Consider the following 15,827-nt stretch of genomic DNA (forward strand, 5'->3'; position numbering starts at 1 on the left):
CTTCTGTCAATTGCACTGTAGTCAGATTTTATGTATGTCATCTTGAGCCTTTTTGTCATTATAGATAGCTATTGTTTCACTCTGATGCCTTAGAAAAATACTACCTCTTCAAGATTTATAGAAAGGACTTTCTAAGATTAAATTAAAATTAACTAGATAAACAAATTTTGTTATTAACAGTAAGCTGGTATCACATTGCAATTTTGTTTTCTCTGTTAAGAATACAAAATTTTCTTGGAATGTGACTTTTGATAACAGACTATGTAAATTTCTTTGCCTTTAAATGATCTATATTTTTTAAAAATATTTTGTTACTTTGATAAAGTAATTGAGTACCATTTCACAAGGATCTATGAATATTATGACACATATAAATAAAGTTCATCCTGCTTCCACAAAAAGTTAACCCTTGATGGTCAGACTTCTGCTATCCTGATGTCCTTAAAACATGACAACAGTCTACTCCTAAATCAGTGAATTTTAAATGAATAGACAATAGTTATAACTTTAAAAAAATCAAGGCTTTGAGAAATCCAAGATGGTGGCTTAGCTTTTCCTGGCTCCCTAATAAACCTCCGTTTCTATTTGATGAATTAAAGCCTTCCCTGGCTACAGGGCTGATGCCTTCACAGTGAAAAGGAAAAGGTTAGAAAATATGTTTCCCGCCTGGAATATAGGTTCTACAATCCAGTGATCAAGACAACCACTTCACTGGACAAATCATACAAACATTAACAAAAACTTTACAAACCTCTTGAAATTATCACTGTCAAAAGCAGAGACATTACTTTACCAACAAAGGTCCATCTAGTCAAGGCTATGGTTTTTCCTGTGGTCATGTATGGATGTGAGAGTTGGACTGCGAAGAAGGCTGAGCACCGAAGAATTGATGCTTTTGAACTGTGGTATTGGAGAAGACTCCTGAGAGTCCCTTGGACTGCAAGGAGATCCAACCAGTCCATTGTGAAGGAGATCAGCCCTGGGATTTCTTTGGAAGGAATGATGCTAAAGCTGAAACTCCAGTACTTTGGCCACCTCATGCAAAGAGTTGACTCATTGGAAAAGCCTCTGATGTGGGGAGGGGTTGGGGGCAAGAGGAGAAGGGGACGACAGAGGATGAGATGGCTGGATGGCATCACTGACTTGATGGACGTGAGTCTGGGTCGACTCCGGGAGTTGGTGATGGACAGGGAGGCCTGGCGTGCTGCGATTCATGGGGTTGCAAGGAGCTGGACACAACTGAGCGACTGATCTGATCTGATCTGATCATCCTTAATCATGAGACAAGGTTGACAAAACTAATAGAAAAAAAACTGGACTCAAATGGAACAAACATTAACTATATGGGATTAGATGGACAGTTAAATATTATTATAATTTTTATGACTTGTCTGACATACTACTGGCTTCTAATCTTTGTTTTTCAGATGTTGAAAAGCCCTTTTCTACAAGCTACTTAAGATTTACAACAATTTGGTAATGTACACCTCTGGGTAAAACTAAAATATTTTCCTTTTCTGTCTATCTGGTTCCTCCAGAAATTGGAGACTCGAGTTCTGAGCAAACTTATGAACCTAATGAAATGGATTGTCTCTTGACATGTGCAAGAATCTAGATATTCTGGATGTCTAAAAAGGAGATATCACAGGCAAAATCTGAAGGCAAGCCATGGGCATGGCTTTCTCGGCCTTGAGAGCCTTTTAGAAGTTTACTCTGAAGATCCTAATGAAAGGCTCCAGTGCAGCAGCCAACTTAGAAGACCCCATATGAGCAATTACATGAATAATCAGCCATGTTTGTTGAACCAGACTTATTTTGAACAAATAAGCATTAATTTGGCTGGATTTAACAGAAAGGAGAAGGAAATGGCAACCCACTTCAGTATTCTTGCCTGGAAGATCCCATGGACAGAGAAGCCTGGCAGGCTACAGTCCACAGGGTCACAAAGAGTTGGACACAATTGAGTGGCTTCACTTCAGTAGAAAGGAGAATGATCTAGAGAGGAAAATTATGTCTCAGTAGTATACCTTCATGGATATTAAAGGTTTCTATTTACTGAGGCTTAGCATTTATGATCCATGTCCAAGATGGTTCCTTGGTGCTCTGTTACATTATTATAAAGCTTAATTGAATTAGCAGAATAATATTCTAAGCTTTTCTAAATGTGATCATAATAATCTATATTTGAATAAAGATCAGATGCCCTGGGAACTACTAAGAGATTATACACACTGATAAAGACAACATTTAAAGGAGGCTCTCCAAACTAGATAAAAGAACCCATATCAAGTACTCTTAACTAGCACATGTGCAACAAAGCTGAAGGGAACTGACTCTTGAATTCACATTTCCCATTCAAGAAGGGCCTCTGCACTGGACTGTCTAGACGACAATGGAATACAGGCGTGAAATACTGAGAGAGTCAATTCCTAGGTGGGTTGATAAGAAGTCCAGGGGTCCCCAAGGAAAGAGGGATTTGGGATTCTCAAGGAGAAGACAGGGGTCTGGAATTCTCAAGGAGGACGAAAGGACAAATGTCTTGTTTTTGCTTTTTCTCTCTACATTCCTTAGTCTTAGCCACATGAAACAGTTTATTTTCTTTACACTTGGAACTGATGTCTACACAACAACTCAGTTTAAACTCTGTACTAGGGATTATATAGAAACAATGTATCCTGCCTGAGCACAGTTTCTCCTTCCTGAAAACCTTCTGACTAATCCTGGTATCACAGAATGTATATTATGGGAGTAGGTCTGGTTCAGTTCAGTTCAATCTGATCGATCATTCGATCAGTCCTGTGTGACTCTTTGCAATCCCATGGACTGCAGCACACCAGGCCTCCCTGTCCATCACCAACTCCTGGAGATTACACAAACTCATGTCCATTGAGTCCATGATGCCATCCAACCATCTCATCCTCTGTTGTCCCCTTCTGCTCCCGTCTTCAATCTTTGCCAGCATCAGGGTCTTCTCAAATGAGTCAATTCCTTGCATCAGGTGGCCAAAGTACTGGAGTTTCAGCTTCAGCATCAGTCCTTCCAATGAATATTCAGGACTGATTTCCTTTAGGATGGACTGGTTGGATCTCCTTGCAGTCCAAGGGACTCTCAAGAGTCTTCTCCAACACCACAGTTCAAAAGCATCGATTCTTTGGCACTAAGCTTTCTTTATACTCCAACTCTCACATCCATACATGACTACTGGAAAAATCATAGCTTTGACTAGATGGACCTTTGTTGGTAAAGTAATATTTCTGCTTTTTAATAAGCTGTCTAGGTTGGTCATAGTTTTTCTTCCAAGGGGCAAATGTCTTTTAATTTCATGGCTGTAGTCACCATCGGCAGTGATTTTGGAGCCCAAGAAAATAAAGTCTGTTACTTTCCACTGTTTCCCCATATATTTGCCATAAAGTAATGGGACAGGATGCCAAGATCTTAGTCTTCTGAATGTTAAGTCAACTTTTTAACTCTCCTCTTTCACTTTCATCAAGAGGCTCTTTAGTTCTTCTTTGCTTTCTGCCATAAGGGTGGTGTCATCTCTGAATCTGAGGTTACTGATGTTTCTCCTGGCAATCTTGATTCAAGCTTGTGTTTCATCCAGCCCAGTATTTCCCATGATGTACTAAGCAGGATGACAATATACAGCCTTGAAATACTCCTTTCCCGATTTGGAACCAGTCTGTTTTTCCATGTCCAGTTCTAACTGTTGCTTCCTGACCTGCATACAGCTTTCTCAGGAGGCAGGTCAGGTGGTCTGATATTCCCATCTCTTTAAGAATTTTCCAGTTTGTTGTGATCCACACAAAGGCTTTGGCAATAGAGGAGAAGCAGTTTTTCTGGAACTCTCTTGCTTTTTCGGTCATCCAGTGGATGTTGGCAATTTGATCTCTGGTTCCTCTGCCTTTTCTAAATCCAGCTTGAACGTCTGGAAGGTCATGGTTCACATAATGTTGAAGCCTGGCTTGGAGAATTTTGAGCATTACTTTACTAGCATGTAAGATGAGTTCAATTGTGCACTAGTTTGAACATTATTGGCATTGCCTTTCTTTGGGACTGGAATGAAAACGGACCTTTTCCAGTCCTGTGGCCACTGCTGAGTTTTGCAAATTTGCTGGCATATAGAGTGGAATGCTTTAACAAAATCATCTTTTAGGATTTGAAATAGCTCAACTGAATTCCATTACCTCCACTAGCTTTGTTTGGAGTGATGCTTTCTAAGGCCCACTTGACTTCACATTCCAGGATGTCTGGCTCTAGGTGAGTGATCACACCATCATGATTATCTGGGTTGTGAAGCTCTTTTTTTGTATAATTCTTCTGTTTATTCTTGCCACCTCTTCTCAGTATTTTCTACTTCTGTTAGGTCCATACCATTTCTGTCCTTTACTGTGCCCATCTTTGCATGAAATGTTCCCTTGGTATCTCTAATTGTCTTGAAGAGATCTCTAGTCTTTTCCATTCTGTTTTCCTCTATTTTTTTTTTTTTTTTTTGCATTGATCACTGAAGAAGGCTTTCTTATCTCTGCTTGCTATTGCTAGATATTGCTAATATCTCTTGCTATTCTTTGGAACTCTACATTCAAATGGGTATGTTTTTTCTTTTCTCCTTTGCCTTTCGCTTCTCTTCTTTTCTCAGTCATTTGTAAGGCCACCTCAGACAACCATTATGCTGTTTTGCATTTCTTTTCCATGGGGATGGTCTTGGTCCCTGCCTCCTATACAATGTCACGAACCTCCATCCATAGTTCTTCAGGCACTCTATCAGATCTATTTGTCAAATCTATTTGACAAATAGATTCCCCTGAATCTATGTGTTGTTTCCACTGTATAATTGTAAGGGATTTGATATAGGTCATACCTGAATGGTCTAGTGGTTTCCACTACTTTCTTCAGTTTAAGTCTGAATTTGGCAATAAAGAGTTCACAATCTGAGCCACAGTCAGCTCCTGGTCTTGTTTTCGCTGACTGTATAGAGCTTCTCCGTCTTTGGCTACAAAGAATATAATCAATCTGATTTCAGTATTGACCATCTGGTGATGTCCATGTGTAGAGTCTTCTCTTGTGTTGTTGGAAGAGGGTGTTTGCTATGACCAGTACGCTCTCTTGGCAAAACTCTGTTAGCCTTTGCCTTGCTTCGTTTTGTACTCCAAGGCCAAATTTGCCTGTTACTCTAGGTATTTCTTGACTTCCTACTTTTGCACTCCAGTCCCCTATCATGAAGAGGACATCTCTTTTGGGTGTTAGTTCTAGAAGGCCTTGTAGGTCTACATAGAACCATTCAACTTCAGCTTCTTCAGCATTACTGGTTGAGGCATAGACTTGGATTACTATGATATTGAATGGTTTGCCTTGGAAACGAACAGAGATCATTCTGTCGTTTTGAGATTGCATCCAAGTACTGCATTTTGGTCTCTTTTATTGTGTGGCTTCTCCATTTCTTCTAAGGGATTCTTGCCTACAGTAGTTGGTATAATGGTCATCTGAGTTAAATTTACCCATTCAAGTCCATTTTAGTTCACTGATTCCTAAAATGTCAACTTTCACTCTTGCCATTTCCTGTTTGACCTCTTCCAATTTGCCTTGATTCAGGGACGTAACATTCCAAGTTCCTATGCAATATTGCTCTTTACAGCATCAGACTTTACTTTCATCACCAGTCACATCCACAACTGGGTGTTGTTTTTGCTTTGGCTCCGTCTCTTCATTCTTACTGGAGTTATTTCTCCACTCTTCTCCTGTAGCATATTGGGCACCTACTGACCTGGGGAATTCAGCTTTAAGTGTCCTATCTTTTTGCCTTTTCATGCTGTTCACGGGGTTCTCAAGGCAGTACTGAAGTGGCTTGCCATTCCCTTCTCCAGTGGGCCACATTTTGTCAGAAATGTGTGTTTGGTAGGATCTTTCTACTGTTAAGTTCTAATCCTGTTATCCCAAAATGTAAATTGTGGGAGTGGGTCTGGTAAAATTTTCACAAACTTGAGACTTTCTTTTGATTTATTGTAATAATGAATTAAAAAGAATATAATTTCCTTGCTAAAGACTAGCAAGCAGGGCACTCTCTGTCCCCCTTCTGATGTCTATGTGAGATTTCTCTGTCCCTTTTTCATACTTTAATAAAACTCTCCTATACAAAAGCTCTTGAGTGATCAAGCCTGATCCCCTGATCCCAAATTCTTCTTCTTTGGAGATCACGAATCCAATACCATTCACCATAAACTATCAATATCTGGATCAGGCCTGTAAGAAACTTAAAACTCAAACATTCGCTCAGTGGTGTCTGACTCTTTGTGAACCCATGGACTGTAGCCTGCTAGGCTCCTCTGTCCATGGAATTCTTCTTGCAGGAATACTGGAGTGGAGTAGCCACTCCCTTCTCCAGGGGACTTTCCTGTCCCAGGGACTTATCCTAGGTCTCCCCCATTTCAGGAGGATTCTTTACTACCTGAGCCACCAGGGAGGCAGGCCTGTAAGAACCATACAACTATTCAAGTGCACTGCTTACCAAATTTTTTCTTTCTATAAAAATGGAAAGTTGTTGTTTTTCTTATAACCACACTTTTGACCCCAATGATCAGGATGAAAAAAAAAAAATTCTCTAGTGAAGTTCTCACAGAATATAACTATTCATGACATGTATCACTGCTTGTTTTAAGTGTATTGCTTAAAGCACATGTACAATGCTTGTGTGACCAGGTCTATGAAGAGCTACAACACCTTCTAGAACTAACACCAAAAACTATGTCCTTTTCATCGTAGGGTATTGGAATGCAAAAGTAGGAAGTCAAGAGATTTCTGGAGTAACAGGCAAGTTTGGCCTTGGAGTACAAAATGAAGCAGGGTAAAGGTTAACAGAGTTTTGTCAAGAGAACACACTGGTCACAGCAAACACCCTTTTCCAAAAACATAAAAGATGATTTTACACATGGACATCACCAGATAGTCAATACTAAAATCAGATTGATTATGTTCTTTGCAGTCAAAGATGGAGAAGCTCTATACAGTCAATAAAAATAAGACCTGGAGCTGACTGTGGCACAGATCATGAACTCCTTACTGCAAAATTCAGGCTTCAATTGAATAAAGTAAGGAAAATCACCAGGCCATGCAGCTATGACCTAAATCAAATACCTTATAATTATACAGTTGTATTGTGTTAGTTGCTCAGTCATGTCCGACTCTTTGTGACCCCATGGACTGTAGTCCACCAGGCTCCCCTGTCCATGGAATTCTCCAGGCAAGAATATTGGAGTGGATTGCCATTCCCTTCTCCAGGGGCTCTTCCTGACCCAAGGATCGAACCCAGGGCTCCTGCATTGTAGGCAAATTCTTTACCATCTAAGCCACCATACAGTAAAAGTGATGAATAGACTAAAAGGATCAGATCTGGTAGACAGAGTGCCTGAAGAAGGATGGACAGAGGTTCATAACATTGTACAGGAGGCAGTGACCAAAACCATCTCACAGAAAAAGAAATGCAAGAAGGCAAAGTGGTTGTCTCGGGAGCTTTTTACAAATAGCTGAGGAAAGAAGAAAAGTGAAAGGCAAGGGAGAAAGGGAAAGATAAACCCAACTGAATGAAGAGTTCTAGAGAATAGCAAGGAGAGATAAGAAGGCCTTCTTAAATGCACAATGCAAGAAAATAGAGGAAAACAATAGCATGGGTAGGACTAGAGATCTCTTCAAGAAAACTGGAGCTGTCTAAGTAACATTTCATGCAAGGATGGACATGATAAAGGACAGAAATAGCAAGGACTTAACGGAAGTAGAAGATACTAAGAGGTTGCAAGAATATACAGAAAAACTGTACCAAAAAAGTCTTAACAACCCAGATAACCACAATGGTGTGGTGACTCATCAAGAGCCAGACATCCTGGAGTGTGAAGTCAAGTGGGCCTTAGGAAGCATTACTGTGAACAAACCTAGTGAAAGCGATGGAATTCCAGCTGAGCTAATACAAATCCTTAGAGATGATCAATATGTCAGCAAATTTATAAAGTTCAACAGTGGCCATGGGACTGGAAAAAGTCAGTTTTCGTTGTAATCCCAAAGAAGGGTAATATCAAAGAATGTTCAAACAATTGTACAATTGTGCCTATTTCACATGCTAGCAAGGTAATGCTCAAAATCCTTCATGCTAGGCTTCAGCAGTATGTGAAATAAGAACTTTCAGATGTACAAGCTGGGTTTTGAAGAGACAGAGGAAACAGAGATCAAATTGCCAACATACCTTGGACCTTAGAGAAAGCAAGAGAATTTCAGAAAAAAACATCTACTCTACTTCCTTGACTACAATCAAGCCTCTGACTCTGTGGATAACAACAAACTGTAGAAAATTATTAAAAGAGATGCGAATACCAGACCACCTTCCCTGTCTCCTGAGAAACTTGCATGCTGGTCAAGAAACAATAGTTAGAACTGGACATGGATCAATGAACTGGTTCAAAATCGAGAAAGGAGTATGACAAGGCTGTATATTGTCACCCTGTTTATTTAACTTTTATGCAGAGTACATCATGGGAAATGCCAGGATGGATGAATCAAAAGCTGGCATCAAGACTGCTGGGAGAAATATCAACAAACTCCGATAGGCCAATGATAGTACTCCAATGGCAGAAAGTGAAGAGGAACTAAAGAGCCTCTTGATAAAGAGAGAAAGATGAAAGGGAAAAAGCTAGCTTGAAACTCAACATTTAACAACTAAGATCACGGCATCTGGTCCCATCACTTCATGGCATATAGAAGGGGCAGAAGTGGAAGCAGTGACAGATTTTATTTTCTTGGGCTCCAAAATTTCTACAGACAGTGACTGCAGCCCTGAAATTAAAATATGCTTGCTCCTTGGAAGGAAAGCTAGGACAAACCTAGACAGCATATAAAAAAGCAGAGACATCACTTTGCCAACCAAGGTCTGAACAGTCAAATCTATGGTTTTTCTAGTAGTCATGTATGAATGTGAGAGCTGGACCATAAAAAAGGCAGAGCACTGAAGAATTGATGGCTTTCCAATTGAGGTGCTGGAGAAGACTCTTGAGAGTCTCTTGGACAGCAAGGAGGTCAAACCAGGCAATTCTAAAGGAATTCAACCCTGTATATTCATTGGAAGGACTAATGCTGAAGCTCCAGTACTTTGGCCACCAGATGCAAAGTGCCGACTCATTGGAAAAGACTCTTATGCTAGGAAAGGCTGAAGTCAAAGGAGAAGGAAGCAGCAGAGGACAAAATGGCTGGATAGCATCGCTGACTCAACAGACATGAATTTGAACAAACTCTGGGAGATAGTAGAGAGGAACCTGGTGTGCTCCAGTCCATGGGGTCACAAAGAGTAGGACACAACTCAGTGATGAAACAACGTGACAATTCCAATGAAAATTTTAAAGGTATTTAAAGGGAAGAGGGATTAGGCAAGATCGATCATAAAACTTATCTGGGCTAAAAAACTTATGAAAATTGTCAAAACATTGTTAAAAAAATTTTAGTTATAATTATCAGGTATTATAATCTCTAGTAATTAGGACATTAAAATGGCAGAATTAAGGCATAAATTAATTTCATTTCTCTCCCACTTCTTTTCTGAAATGAATATTTAAAAAATAAGTCCATAAAGACAGCAACAGAGGAGACTTTCTTTTGTCATCATCGTGTTGGGAATATAGAATGACTACTCCATGCCAGGTACTCTGTTATGCATCTCTTACACACGTAACTTCATTTGATCCATATAAACTAATGGTGTATTATCTGGTATCATCTCCATGAGCCATTTGAAAAACCTTTGTGAGAAATGAAATAGAGCAGTAACTGATTTCACAGGATAGAGGAAGCAAACCAGCTTGCCCCAGAAAACCCAGGAGGGACTCAGAACTGACATCAGGTTGTAACAGATGATGCAGATAAGGTTCCATGTAACAAAGAGACGTTGAAAGACTGCATAAAGGGGCCCTAAATCCCTCCTCCTACACATCTCCACATCTCAGCAGTAAGTGAAAAGGAGACATCCAGGGCCCAGGACACCATGAGGAAGAGCTAAAGAGAATTCACTGTAAGTCTTGTTGGGGAACACTGTCACTTCCAGCCCCTTTCCCCTGTCATGTGTGCAAAGTGTTATCACTGGGAGAACCACAGGATCCTCTGGAGAACAAGTCAGTACCAATCAAAGGAGTCAGACTCAGACTGAGGATAATCAGGATAATTCCCCACAGAGATAGCTTTCTACCAAGGGACTCAACATTTAGATATGTAAAAACATCCAAGGATCAAATACTAAGACCCTTGAGAGGAAAGGTAAATCTAAGATAGCAGAAAAAAAAGAGGGGGGTGGGGATCTTGGCTGAAAATGGGGCTTCCCTGGTAGCTCAGATGGTAAAGAATCTGCCTGCAATGCGGGAGACCCAGGTTTGATTCCTGGGTCAGGAAGATGCCCTGGAGAGGGGAATGGCTACCCACTGCAGTATTCTTGCCTGTAGAATTCCATAGACACAGGAGCCTGGTGAGCTACAGCCCATGGGGTCTCAAAGAGTTGGACATGACTGAGTGACTTAACACACTGACTGAAACAGATACTACCTAGAAAATAATATTAAAAAATTTTTATTCTAGAGGGCATCCAGAAATCAACACTGTATTTTATTGAAAACAAAACAAGAGAACAAGAAACAGGTCTCCAAAATTAGAATTTTGACAGTTGAAATTAAATATTCAATAGATGTCTGGAAGTTATATAGCCAAGGCAATGTTCCAGAAATGGAAAAAGAAAGAAGGTTGGTTCAGTTCAGTTCAGTCGCTCAGTGGTGTCTGACTCTTTGCGACCCCATGAATCGCAGCACGCCAGGCCTCCCTGTCCATCACCAACTCCCGGAGTCCACCCAGACTCACGTCCATTGAATCAGTGATGCCATCTAGCCATCTCATCCTCTGTCATCCCCTTCTCCTCCTGCCCCCAGTCCCTCCCAGCATCAGAGTCTTTTCTAATGAGTCAACCCTTCACATGACATGGCCAAAGTACTGGAGTTTCAGCTTTAGCATCATTCCTTCCAAAGAAATCCCAGGGCTGATCTCCTTCAGAATGGACTGGTTGGATCTCCTTGCAGTCCAAGGGACTCTCAAGAGTCTTCTCCAACACCACAGTTCAAAAGCATCAATTCTTCGGCGCTCAGCCTTCTTCACAGTCCAACTCTCACATCCATACATGACCACAGGAAAAACCATAGCCTTGACTAGATGAACCTTTGTTGGCAAAGTAATGTCTCTGCTTTTGAATATACTATCTAGGTTGGTCATAACTTTCCTTCCAAGGAGTAAGCGTAGACACACACAAAAAACTGCAGAGACAGATAAAATGAAGGAAGGGTGGGAGAACATTACATCCCTGAATTCTGGGAAAATTACTTTTTATACAAATCCTACGAACATTACATAGGATTTGTATAAAAAGTAATAAATTTTCCCAGAATTCAGGGATATAAGTATCCAGATTGAAAGGGTCCATCATGTACCCAGCACAATAAATTTAAAAAGATAAACAACAGGCACATTTTCATCCAGTTCTAGACTATCAGAGACAAAGAAGATTACAAGAGCCCTAAGGAGTATGAGGAGATAGGCTGTACAGAAAAGAAGGTGAACCGGAGTTGCGCTGCACATCTGAATAGCAATTGCTATTGATATCTTAACAATATCGAGTATTGCTATCCATGAACCTGGAATATCTCTCCATTTACTTAGATCTTGATTCCCTTCTTCAGAATTTTAAGTTTTCCTCATATAGACTTTACACATATTTTGTTAGATTTATACCTAAATATTTCTGTAGACAACATATAGTTAGATCTTACTTTTTTAATCTACTCGATAATCTCTTTTAATTACCATATTTTGACCATTCACATTTAAAAAGTGACTACCAGGGCAATTCTCTGGTGGTACAGTGGTTAGGACTCTACATTTCCACAGCAGGGAATCAAGATTTGATACCTAGTTGAAGAACTAGGATCCCAAAAGCTATGTGACAGGGTCAAACAAATAAAAACTTAAATAAATAAATAAAATGACTATTGGTATAGATGGATTAACATATACTACATCTGTTACCTTGTTCTTTTTTCCTTCTTTTGTTTTTGTTTTCCACTCTTTACCTGCCTTCTCTGGTTTTACTTGAGCATTTTATATGATCCTATTTTATCTTATCTCTTGGCATATCAATTATATATTTTTTTTAAATTTTAGTGGTTTTTCCAGTGGTTGCAACATATATTCACAACAAATTTAAGTCCACATTTAAGTAACACAATATTGCTTTCTGCTTACTCTTATTTTTCACTTACTGTATTTTCTTTCAGATGTTCCAAGATTCTCCTTTAATGGTTTACAGAACTTCCTTTAAACATTCATTTTAGCATTGGCCTGTAGATGACAAATGTCCTTAGTTTTCCTTCATTTGAAAATGTTTTGGTTCCTCCTTCATTCCTGAAGGATAGTTTCACCATATAGTATAGTCTATGTTGACAGTTCTTTCAGTATTTGAAAACTGTGCCACTTCCTTCTGGTCTCTTCTGTTATTCAAATTATCTTCCTCTGTATGTAAGGTTGGAGAAGGAAATGGCAATCCACTCCAGTGTTCTTGCCTTGAGAATCCCAGGGACGGGGGAGCCCGGTGGGCTGCTGTCTATGGGTCGCACAGGGTCGGACACGACTGAAGCGACTTAACAGTAGCATATGTAAGGTGCCTTTCCTCAAAGCTTTCAAGATTTATCTTTAGTTTTCCAAAGTCAGACTCTATACAGTTGGTATGGATCTCTTTGGACTTATCTTCTTTAAATTCACTTGGCTTCTTGAATTGAGGTTTGTCTTTGCTCACTGGGGGAAGTTTTCAGAAAATGTATCTTCAAATACTTTTCCAGCCTTGCCCTCCTCCTTTCCTTCTGGTTCCCTGGTGACATGGATACCAAACTCTGTTACAGCCCAAGAGGTCCCTGTAGCTGGACTGTTTTTTCCCCAGGTCTGTTTCCTCTCTATTGTTCAGTTTGTGTAGCTTGTATTGTTTTACTTTTAGATTTACGGATTCCTTCCTCTGTTCCATCCATTCTTCTCCTGAATCAATCCAGGGTTTTTATTTTGGTTATTATACTTTTCATTACTAAAATTTTCATTTGGTTCTTCTTTCAGTTCAGTTCAGTTGCTCAGTTGTGTCCGACTCTTTGCGACCCCATGAATCACAGCACGCCAGGCCTCCCTGTCCATCACCAACTCCCGGAGTTCACCCAAACTCATGTGCATCGAGTTGGTGACGCCATCCAGCCACCTCATCCTCCGTCATCCCCTTCTCCTGCCCCCAATCCCTCCCAGCATCAGGGTCTTTTCCAATGAGTCGACTCTTTGCATGAGGTGGGTTCTTCTTTACATCTTCCATTTCTGAGACTTACTCTTTTTGTGCAGATACTTTCTATGTTTTTGTTTCAAATTCAAAAGCATGTTCTTAACTGCCCATTGAAGCATTTAATGACAACTGCTTATAATCTGTATAATTCTAGCATCTATGGCAACTCAGTTGGTATCTACTGTCTTTTTTGCACTGGAGATAGTCTGGGTTCTAGGAATGACATGCCACTTTATAACTGAAACAGATATAACTGGTTATTATAAGACCTTAGATCTTAAACTTTCCAGAGATACTAATTTAGAAGCAGAAAGGGGGATGTTGTTTGTTGCCTAGTTACTCCCAGGTAGAAGTAGTCCAGGCTTCCTAGTTATCTTCTGTTAATACCTGAAATTGAGGAAGAGGCTTCATGCTGAGCAAAGGTAAAAGTCATGACTCTCCATTAGGCCTTCTCTGATATCAGCGCAGTGGGGTGGGGTTCAGGTCAGTGGTACTTCCTTATAAACTGGCAGAGATGAAGTCCAGGCTCCCCACGTGGCCTTTGGTGATTTGGATGAAGCTACCATGTTTTCTGTGGTAGTGGGCAAAAGCAGAGAGGCTACTGTATTAAAAAAAATAGTTTCTGTCTTGCTAGCTTGCCCCTCCCTGATCCTTTGACTAGAGACAGCAGGCTTTCTGCAGGGTTTTTCTATCTGCATCCACTGGCATTTCCAGGTTACTGGCTTCTTCAGTTCCAAGCTTAGGATTTATGAGGCAAAAACTCTGTGGTTCTAAGATGGTTTTGTTTGTTTTCCACATTATCAGTTGCTATTAAAAATGGTAAGTATAAAAATCTTGTTGAAAATTCTAAACCATGAACATCTCTACAACATTAAACAAACAGGAAATATTTCCAACTAATTTTTAAGACAACCTCAATTTCTCTTCAAAGTAAACATGAAAGGTCAATTAAGGCATAAAAACTATATATCTGAAATTTAAAACTGAAGAGAATCTTTTTTCCCTTAAAAGTTCACTGGGAAATAGGAACATTTAGAGGTGTAAACAACTCATAAAAATGAACTGACATATAGGAAACACCCAAAACTAAGCAAACATTTACTGAGATTCTATTATTATGTGATAGACATTACTAATAACCAATGTTCAACTCTTTCCCAGAAACTCACTACCTAGTTGGGGGGGGGGGGGGCGGATACAAAAAATTGAACTCTTATAAGGGAAGCAGAAAGATTGAAGACGTTAGGAAACTAGTAAAGGATTTTCAGCAGGGGAGAAAAATGGTAAACGACATTCCTCCCTCCCTTGCCTACCTTTATTACTGAAGCTAGGAAACGTCAAAGCTCACATTCTAAGCCTCAACTCCGATGAAGGATGGCCACATTCATACACTTCTGGCCAGTGAAATGCAAACCCACTTGAAAAGGCTTCTGGCAAAGCTCTTAATTTTCTGATATCCAGAGTTTGTTCTTGCCTTAAATCCAGCATGTACAAAACTGTGCCAGCCATCCTGTAACCCTAAAAGAAAGGCCAAAAACATCCCAGATAACACAGTAATGACACTATCGAGCTACTCAAGCAAAGCCTGCAGCCCTCTCCAGATTTGTTATTCAAAATAAGTCCATTCAAGTGATTTAAGTTAGGTTTTCTGTTATCTGAATATATTCTTGACCAATAAAAGTTTTAAGAATAAATGTATATTTCAGAATGGCCATTCCTGAGTTATTATGGAGGACGGATTGGAAGGGGCAAGAATGACACAAGGAGACTTAAAGAAAATATTTTTATTTTTTAAATCCACACGGAAAAATTCCTGTTCTTCTTTTTTAAAAGAATTTATTTGCCTTCAGAGTAAAAGCACACCAGTTTACAAACTACATTTGTCCAAATTAAGTAAATTCAATAAATCTTATGTCAATTCAGTATCATTAATACTGAATTCAGTGTTACTGGGTAAATTGAACAGCAACTCTAAATTGATCAAAAAATGACATTAAAAACTTTTTTCTTGTAGTTTTTATAGTAAATTTATAGAACTGTCAAAGTTAAAATCTGACCCATACTGATTCATATTAGAAATATGTGTGAAGTTACATGATTTTTAAAGTTTCTATTCCAAAATAAATTCTAGTACTTGTCTAGGTAGCACAAATGGGCTTTTCCCCATATTTGGAGTTTCAAATTTAGATCATTCATATGCTATGTAATACTGGGCACAAAAGTGCCATTTTCTCTAATTACTAATTAAGTATTTGGCTAGCATTTCTGTTGCTGCAGGAAAATCTTGAACTGGTGTTAATGGTATAGTAAGTTTCTTTCACAATTCAACCAACTGGCAGAGATCACTAAATTTACTGTCTTTTAATTTGTTCAGCAATCCTCCAATAAGCTGACATTGATTCATAGCACTGCAACTGTACTCATGACATCTCTCAGAGAAACCATTTCAGAAAAC

Source organism: Bos indicus, chromosome 23, assembly GCF_029378745.1.
Source record: "Bos indicus isolate NIAB-ARS_2022 breed Sahiwal x Tharparkar chromosome 23, NIAB-ARS_B.indTharparkar_mat_pri_1.0, whole genome shotgun sequence".
Classification (NCBI taxonomy): domain Eukaryota; kingdom Metazoa; phylum Chordata; class Mammalia; order Artiodactyla; family Bovidae; genus Bos; species Bos indicus.